Source organism: Cynocephalus volans, chromosome 12, assembly GCF_027409185.1.
Source record: "Cynocephalus volans isolate mCynVol1 chromosome 12, mCynVol1.pri, whole genome shotgun sequence".
Taxonomy (NCBI): domain Eukaryota; kingdom Metazoa; phylum Chordata; class Mammalia; order Dermoptera; family Cynocephalidae; genus Cynocephalus; species Cynocephalus volans.
Genome location: NC_084471.1, coordinates 555,894 through 564,153, shown reverse-complemented (window position 1 = coordinate 564,153; position 8,260 = coordinate 555,894).

Sequence of the window (8,260 nt, the reverse complement as noted above, 5' to 3'; positions counted from 1 at the left end):
GGCCTCGCCGTCCGGGCTCCCATACGGGGGCGGAGAGAGGCCCGGGCCGCGCCTCTGGGAGCTCCCAGTCTCGGGGTCGGTGGTCGTGTCCCCAGGTCCCCACGCCCTCCGCGCTGTCAGGCTGGAGGAAAGAAGGAGGGGGCTTGACCCTGCTTGCTCATGGGGGCTCCCAAACTGGAGGACGGAAGAGGTGGCCCACGGCCATCGCCTCAGGGGCTGCCAGCCCGGCGATAGGGGAGGGAGGACTCAGGCCCTACCCTCGGGCTTTCCAGTCTGAGAAGGACTCGGGCCCACCTGGGAGCCCCCAGCTAGGTGGGGAGAGACATTTAACACAGGTTCTTACAAAAAGCCCCGCTGCATGTCCCGCTGTAAAAAGCCAGTGTTCTGGGCACGGCTGCACTACCCAGGATCCCTGATAATGCCCACCACTTTCAAGGGCAGGGCCCGACCATGGCCTCCCCTGCAGTGGCTCAGGGACAGGCTAAAGAGGCAGGCCAGATGACAGGGTTTGGCTGCCGCGAGAACTGACAGCAGAGCAAAAACCTGGCATCCACGTACCAGCCACAGCCAGGAGCCAGCCCAAGAGAATGAATGAAACCAAACTCAAAGACAGTGTCCCTCCCAGCCCCTGAGGCACAGGCCCAGCCACAGCCTTCCTCTGCCACTGATGGGTTACACAGGCTGAGAAATCCTCCTTCTTGCCTGAACTGGCTTGAGTTGGTTTCTATCACTTGGATCCAAAAAGGTCCTGACCACACACGATCACACCACTGCGCTTGTGTGTGGGCTGACAGTATCCCAGGGCGTCTGACCTAGTACCTAAGCCCAGGGCTGGCTCTCCTCCAGAGACTTGTGGGGACCCTGCACCCCTCTCTACCCAACCCTTATGCCCTTCCACCCTTCCACCAGGCCCTTGGGAATTTCCATCTCAGGTGTCCTCAGCCTAAGGAGCCCCCAGCCCTTTCAGGGGTCCCTTTCAGACCATCACCCCCCACCAGGTTTCTTGCCATTGAATCAAGCCCCTTGCCCACTGCACTGCCTGTGTCACCCTGTGGCACCTGCTCTTGGCCTCAGTGTCCTCCCCTTCTCAAGGGTGGCTAGTGGCCCCAGTCCTCCTCTCCTCCCAGCAGGTTCAGGTTCAGGTTCTCCCTCCAGGGAGCCCACTCCTCAGTCCCATAGGCCTCTTGGCTTCTTTTGTCCGTCCTTCTACCCCCACCCAGCATAGCTCCATGGTCTGTTATCTTGCCAATGTCCTAAGCCTCCTGCCTCCCTGATACTATCCTCATCTGGCAAAACCCAGCCATGTACAATTCTGACCATCCATCTCCTCCAGGCCTGCACCCATCATACAGAGGAGAGTAGCCCCTGGTGACACCATGGCCCCAGCCTCACATGAGTGGATGTCCCCTCCCGAACTGCCCAGCCTGCTGATGTCTGGTCAGCTGTCTTCTGGTCCTCTCCTCAAACCTCTGACCCCACTCCCAAGTCTCAAGGATGACCGGCTGACTGGCTGCTTCTCCTTCACAAAGAAAACAGAAGCCATCAGATGGGAGGCCTTGTGATGGGAAACCAAACCCTCATGCCGCACCCCTCCTTCCACAGCTACCACAGAGGCCCTGTCCTTGCAACCCTCCTCCCCACCTCTCCTGGTCACTATCAGTGTCCCCCACCATGCTCATCTTTCCCTCTACAGGATCCTGGCCATCAGGTTCAAACTTAACTCTCCCACCTGAAAACACTCAAACAAAACCTCCCTTGACACTGTCTGCCCAGCCAGTTGCCACACTAGCTTTTATGTCCTGCACAGACTTCCCTAATGCAATCCGCAATGTCGCCTGTGGCAGCCAGCCCTCCTGTGGCCCAGTCCTGGCTCACCTGGGAACCTCTGGTCTACTTTTCACCTGTTTCCACAGTGAAGTGCTCTGGGCGGCTGGCCCCATCACTCCCCAGAAGCAGCTCCTCCAACTAAGGATAAACAAAAGAGGCTGTTGGGTCCCCCCCACACAACTTTTTTTTGGTGGCTGGCTGGTATGAGGATCTGAACCCCTGACCTTGTTGTTAACAACACTGTCAACCCTGTGCTCTAACAAACTGAGCTAACCAGCCAACCCAGGTCTCCCCTTGAAGGGCACATGGACAGTTACAAACAACAAGTGCCATGAGATGTGACCCACAGGTGGGCTGTGGGATCACATAGGGGGCCTCTAATCCAGTTGGGATGGGCAGGGGCAGAATAAGCAGCCAGAATGAAGCCCCAGGGCTAGAGGACACTCTGCCCCCCCACACAACCCCTGTGGGCTTGATGGGACCACGGACTCATGTAGACAGTAATTGTCCTGCTGTCCCAGGGTCTGGAAGAAGGAACACTGAGGCTTACCTCCACCTGTTCCAGATAGAAAGTCTTGTGAAGACAGGGAATTTTCATTAGTTTTTCTTTATTGGCGGGATGAATAATACGATCACATTTGTGTTTTGGAAAGACAGAGCTGGCAGCAGTGTGGAATGCAGACTGAGGGCAGAGTGGGGGTTGCTGGCAAGAGGAGGGGCAGCTGCAGAATCAGTTCCACCTCCAGGTCCTCTGCTTGCCCTTTCCCTACCTGTGCCTTGAGAGCTGGCATATCAGATTCTGTCCTCAGCCAACCAGCCTCTCTCTGCCCTCTCTGTGGATGTGCTGACCATACCTCCCACAGCCTTGCCATATCTGAAACCCCCAAAACTGTGCTCTAGACCTGCCCTCTCCTCAGCTACAGGCCGGTGAGGCTGCAGGCTGACCTCCAGGCAGCTCAGCCTCAGCATATCCAATTTGTAGCCCCGCCCCACTCTCTCCAGCAGCTCCGTGTTAGCAAGGAGAGGGACCATGCTCAGAGCTGGGAGCCTCCTCACCCGCCTCCCTGCCCCGCTTCAGTTTCTCTCTGACCTGTCCACCCTGTCCCTGTGTCATCCCCTCCTGCCAGCCTCCTCAGCACCTGCCTCCTGGCTGCCACTCCACTTTTCTAACATAAATGTGACCACCCCTACCCCCAACTGTCTGCTGGTGCCTCCCTACCTTGCTCACAATGTAAATCAAACTCTTTGCTACAGCCTGTTTTCAACACTCATTGATTTATTCATCCAGCAAATGTTATGCTGAGCTCCCTTGGTGTGCTCAGCAGGGGGGACACAGCAGGAACCAGCAGGAGGGACAGAGGGAACTGGTCACCGAGAAACCGAACAGAGGGGGTGAGAGTGGGGGCAGAGTGAGACAGAAGAGGAGACACAAACGGGTGCAGAGATGCTCGCGCCATAAAGAAATGTCTATTAAGGGGGTGAGGAGATAATTTGTCCCCTCTCAGATGGACAGAAAAGAGAAGAACTCATAACGCCGAGCCGGTCATCGGTGGACAGCGGACTGGCGTCAGTCAGCTTTGTGGAGAACCTGGCAGTATCTGTTCACGTAGACACGTGCTCACTGTCAACCAGAATTTCTACTTTTAGGGAGGCGTCCTATAGAGACACATTTGTGAGCTCAAGACAGCAGGATTCCTGTTCTTGAAAAAACTGGAAATCACCTAATTGTGCATTAACAAAGGATTGAGTAAATCACAGAGCACCTACCGGCTGGCGTAGGGCCAGCCACGAGAAAGGACGGGAGTCGCTGTGCTCGCGCGTTTTTACAGACACACGCAGTACGTGTCACACACACACCACGCACCGGTGTACACAAGGGAAGGCCAGGGACGGGCTCCCACCCGCACCTGGGTGGCCGTGCAGGGCAGGGGATTTCTCACTTTTTGCTTATTTAAATTTCTTACAAAAACCAGGTAATACTTTGGTAAGGACGGAGGGAACGGTTGAGACTTCTAGGGGCACAGCCGCTAAGGGATCTTGGAGAGGGGCGGGAACTGAGCGCCGCTGAGGCCCCACCACGCTCCGGGAGACGCCGGCCCGTCTCGGGGACGCGCTTCTCCAGGTCAGACCCTGGGTGGGCTGGATCCGCCCGCGCCCTGGAGGCGGCCCCTAGAGCTGGTACCTGTCGCCCGCCCCTCCCTGCACCCACAGCGCTACCCGCGGGGCCTGGCAGGACTGAGGGGCAGGAGCCGCAGCCCACTCCCCGGCCGGGGTTTGTGGGGGTCCGGGGGGACTCCCCGCCCGTCGGTGCGTCCGGCTCCGCCTCCGCCTCCCGCTGCAAGGGCTTTAGCTCTGGAGGTGCCGCCGCCGCGGGCCAAGGCTTCCCTCCGGGCGGGACCCCCGCCCCGCCCAGCCCCCTCCGCTCTGAGCTCCGGGACTCGCCGACAGACCCCAGACCCGCCTGCCCGCGCCCCGGCCCGCGGAGGGCTCCCCACGGCCAGCCTCTGTTGCATCAGCCTCCTGCACCTGCAGCTCCGTGGCGCGCGACCAGGACGCCTGGGCAGCCTGGGTCTCACTCCCGCGCCTGCTGCTACAGCCGACCCCCCACACCTCAGCCACGCCGGGCGGAGCAGGAGGCCCTGTCCCTGCCGCCCTGTCCAGCGCACCTGCCCACCTCTGACCACCCTAAGGGAAGGGTCCAGAGTCCTGAGAGTACTGACCCCCAGAGGCCAGGGTGCGGGGTGCCCTTTGCCCAGGGAGGTGCCAGTTAAAGGGGAATGTGACCTGGGCTACTGAGATGGCTGAGCTGCCAGGGTGGGGGCTGTGGGCTTCCCCGGCAGTGCTCCAGGTCTGCGTGGAAGGGAGAGTCAGCGGCTTTCTGTGTCTTTGAAGGACTGAGCCGCTGCCTTTACACCTTCTATCCCTGTCTGCAGGGAGCCCCCAGCCCAGACCCCTTCCAGTGACCTGCAGCCCCGGCACCCTGTGCCCCCGCCTATGGTCTGGAAGCTTCACCAGGGCCCCCAGCCACAGAGGAGTGCCAGCCTGGCCCCCACCATGGGTTGGCCTTTCCAGGATGGTGGCCACCAACACTCAGGCCCCAGGAGACACTTGGGCCCTCGCAGGCCCCGAACCCAGTTCCTATAGGTGGGCTGTGTGTTGGGCACCTGCCAGGTGCAGAACCTCAACCACCGCCTGTGGCAGCTTGTGGGACCAGCCAGCCAGAGCGACTTGGCTCCCATAGACCCCAGCAGCCCCCACAGCTATGGCTAAGGTGGGGTTGGGCCACACCCCTGCCAGTCCCAGCTGGGGTGCTGCCCCCTGGCCCAGTCTCTCAGAGCTTCTATAGATAGCAGGTCCTGCAGCAGCTACACCTGAACAGCTTTGGACATGTAAACCCACCCACATGTGTAGACCCAGGCAGGTCTACAAGCAGCATCTACATGCCCAGGGACCTCATGCCCAGTGCACAATCAGCAAACAGGTGCCAGGCAGAGGTGGCTGGCAGCATCAGAGGCTGAAGAGGGGAAGGGTCTGCCCAAGGATGTTGAGCAGAAGTCAGGGTCCCGAACAAAGAAGCCACCCCTAGGCAAGCAGGAGAGAGAGGTTGAACTGGCCGGATGTGGCCCCTCCGCTGCCAGTCCCGTCAGATCAAAGCCCTGCTTTGGGCCCCGGCTGTTCCTGGCTCTTGTGTACAGTTTGCCTTGCAGGTGCATGCCTGACCCAGGGTCTGCAGACTCTCCCTTCTTTCCCTTGAGACAGGAAGGGAAGCAGGGAGGAGGACCCTGATGCTATGGTTGCCCCAAAGTCAGGGTGAGGGAAGACAGGTCGTGAAAGGACCTCCACAACTCCAGCTGCCAGCCCCGGAGCCCAGGCCCAGGTGGTGATGAAGAGTGGGTCTGGATCCTTTCTGGGCAGACAGGGAGGGGGGGTTATGGGCTTAGGGACCACCCCTGGGCCATTCTGGAGCAGAGACACCCTTCCTATACCCAGGGCAGGACAGGGCAGGGCTGGAGTGGGGGCAGGATCCCCCAGCCCAAATAGGTGCATTAAGTAATACCCACCCCCACCTCTTGGGGATTGGTGGTAGCCAAACAAAGGTGGGGCTCCACAGGCAATACACGCCCCTGACCCCCACCCCACCCAGCATAGGACTCAGTGGGACCAGGCCTGGGCACAGCAGGAGGCTGGACAGACTTGTTCCTCTACACCCTGCCAAGAGCCTCAAATGACAATGAGAACGAGAAGCCCAGCCATTGTGACTAGAGTTCTTGGTATGTGTCCACACCAGGTGGTGCCTTTGCATTTGTATGTCACCCCAACTTCACAGTAGTACCGTAGGTACTGACAGCAGAATGTGGGGTTCAGAAAGGATTATTTTTGTTACTTAGCCACCACTCACACAGCACTTAATTTGCAAATATTTGCCAGTGTCACCCTCTCAGTTCAGGCTGGTCCCTCCCTGCTGGAGGCCTCAGTGCACGAATTGTAATAGAGGGTGGCCTGCATGGTGGGCAGCACAACAAGGCAGTCCACGCAGGCTTCCTGGAGGAAGCCTCAGTCTAGGTGAGGTCTGAGGACAGCAGGGGTCCCCAGGGGAAGGAGCTGGGAGTGCCAAGGCCTCCAGTGCACGGGAGGTTTGGCTGGGGTTGTCGGCCCGAAAGCAGCTGAGAGGTTGGAGCCTCAGTGAGTGAGGGCTGGAGAGGCCAGGGGGCCCCAGCCTCAGAGTCATGTGTTCTGTAGCCACTGAAGGATGTCAGCAGAGGCTGGCAGCCTGCCCTGGTGTGGCTGTGAGAACAGGGCAAGGGGGCCTGGGCATGAAGGAGAGGTAGGGTCCAGCAGCAAGCTAAGGGCAATCAGGAGCTCAGCTTCCACAGTTCAGCTCTGCCAAGATCCTCACAGGCGAAGCAAAGTCCAGCCTCCTCACCACCCTCACCTGCCCTGACCCCCTCCTGGCGTGTGGTTGCATGTGGTCTGTTCCCAGCACAAGATGTTCCCTCTGCCAAGATCACCTTCCACCCCCCACACCCTCTCCTCAGGTGAGACCCCTGCATCCTCTAGGCCCCAGGGGATTGAAGCACAGACCCTCCCCCACCAGACGGGCTGCCAGATCCCCAGGGTTCCACCTGCCCTGTGGCCTCGGCCAAGGTGCTGCCTGAACCTCCAGTTTTTCCGTGAAGTGGACAGACGGTAGCCCTCATGGTTTCCTGCACAGCATTGGTGGTGGCCTGTCCCGATCCACAGCATTGTGTCTGCTGTGAAGCCAGCCCCAGGCCTGCTTGGCTGCCCCCTGCATGTCCAATCCGAGGTCCAGCAACAGCACCTGCACCCCGCCCCGCTTCAGCTGCTTACCGAAGCAGTACCCACATTTTGGGCAGTGTCCATCCCTCTGTCCAGGCCTGCTGAGCATGTGTGTGTAGGGGACACATTGGAGAATGTGGTCCTGCCCTCCTGGGGCTGCCATTCTAGTGGGGGCAACAGAAGGGAGTGAGCACAGCACAGGTGGTGCAGGCGGGCAGTGCTGAGTGCTGTGGGAGGGCAGTGCTGGAGGCCGCAGCTGGCCACGTTACAGGGGGGCTCTGGGGCCTCCCCACTGTGTATTCTCAGTGCAGCTGCAGGAGGAGCCCGCTGAGAAGGTTGTCAGCGAGGCCCAGCACTCTGACCTGTAGGCCCTGGGAGACGCAGCCCCACTGCCCACTCCCTGCCCCAGACTACTTTTCCCAAACTTCACCCTGACCACGCTCCAAGAACATCAGCTCCCCAGGCAGGCACATTTGTCTGCCTGGTCCCTGCTTTGTCTTCAGTGCTTAGACCGAGGGCATGATCAGGACTGGTTGAATTCTCTGCCACCGTTGCTCGCTGGAGCCCCTGGCGCCCAAGACCTGGCAGACGCTTTCCTTGACCACACTTCAGACAGGTTCCTGAGCCTCCTCTTGGCTAGGCCTCGTCCTTGCCGGACCTCCCCAGCTCAATATCAGCAGGAATCCTGCTGAGTCAGTCTACCAAGAATCCCCCCACCCTCGATATCTGACTGCATTCCTCACCTCCCTTGGTTGACATCTGATCACCTGCCTGCCTCCAGCAAGAATCCCCTGCCCTTGATGTCTCCTCTGAGCAGTGCCCACCCCGACCCCCAGGCTCCTCACTGGCTGTAAATCACCAGCTGTCTGTTGCATTCGGAGTTGAGCCCGGTCTCTCTCCCCTATCAGCACAGTCTTGAATAAAGTTTTCCATTACATCTTAACAAGTGGTCAGAATATATTTTTCTTTAAAAAGTCCCTGCCCCACCAGAATCGTAGATGCACTGGAAGACAAGTTTTCACTTCCGGAGATCTAGCGTTGGGGTGGGGGTGGGGGGTGGTATGTGCTCAAGGGTGTGGTCCAGGGTCTGTACCACCTGTTGGAAGAGGCCAGCTGTATTTAAAGCCATGGGACA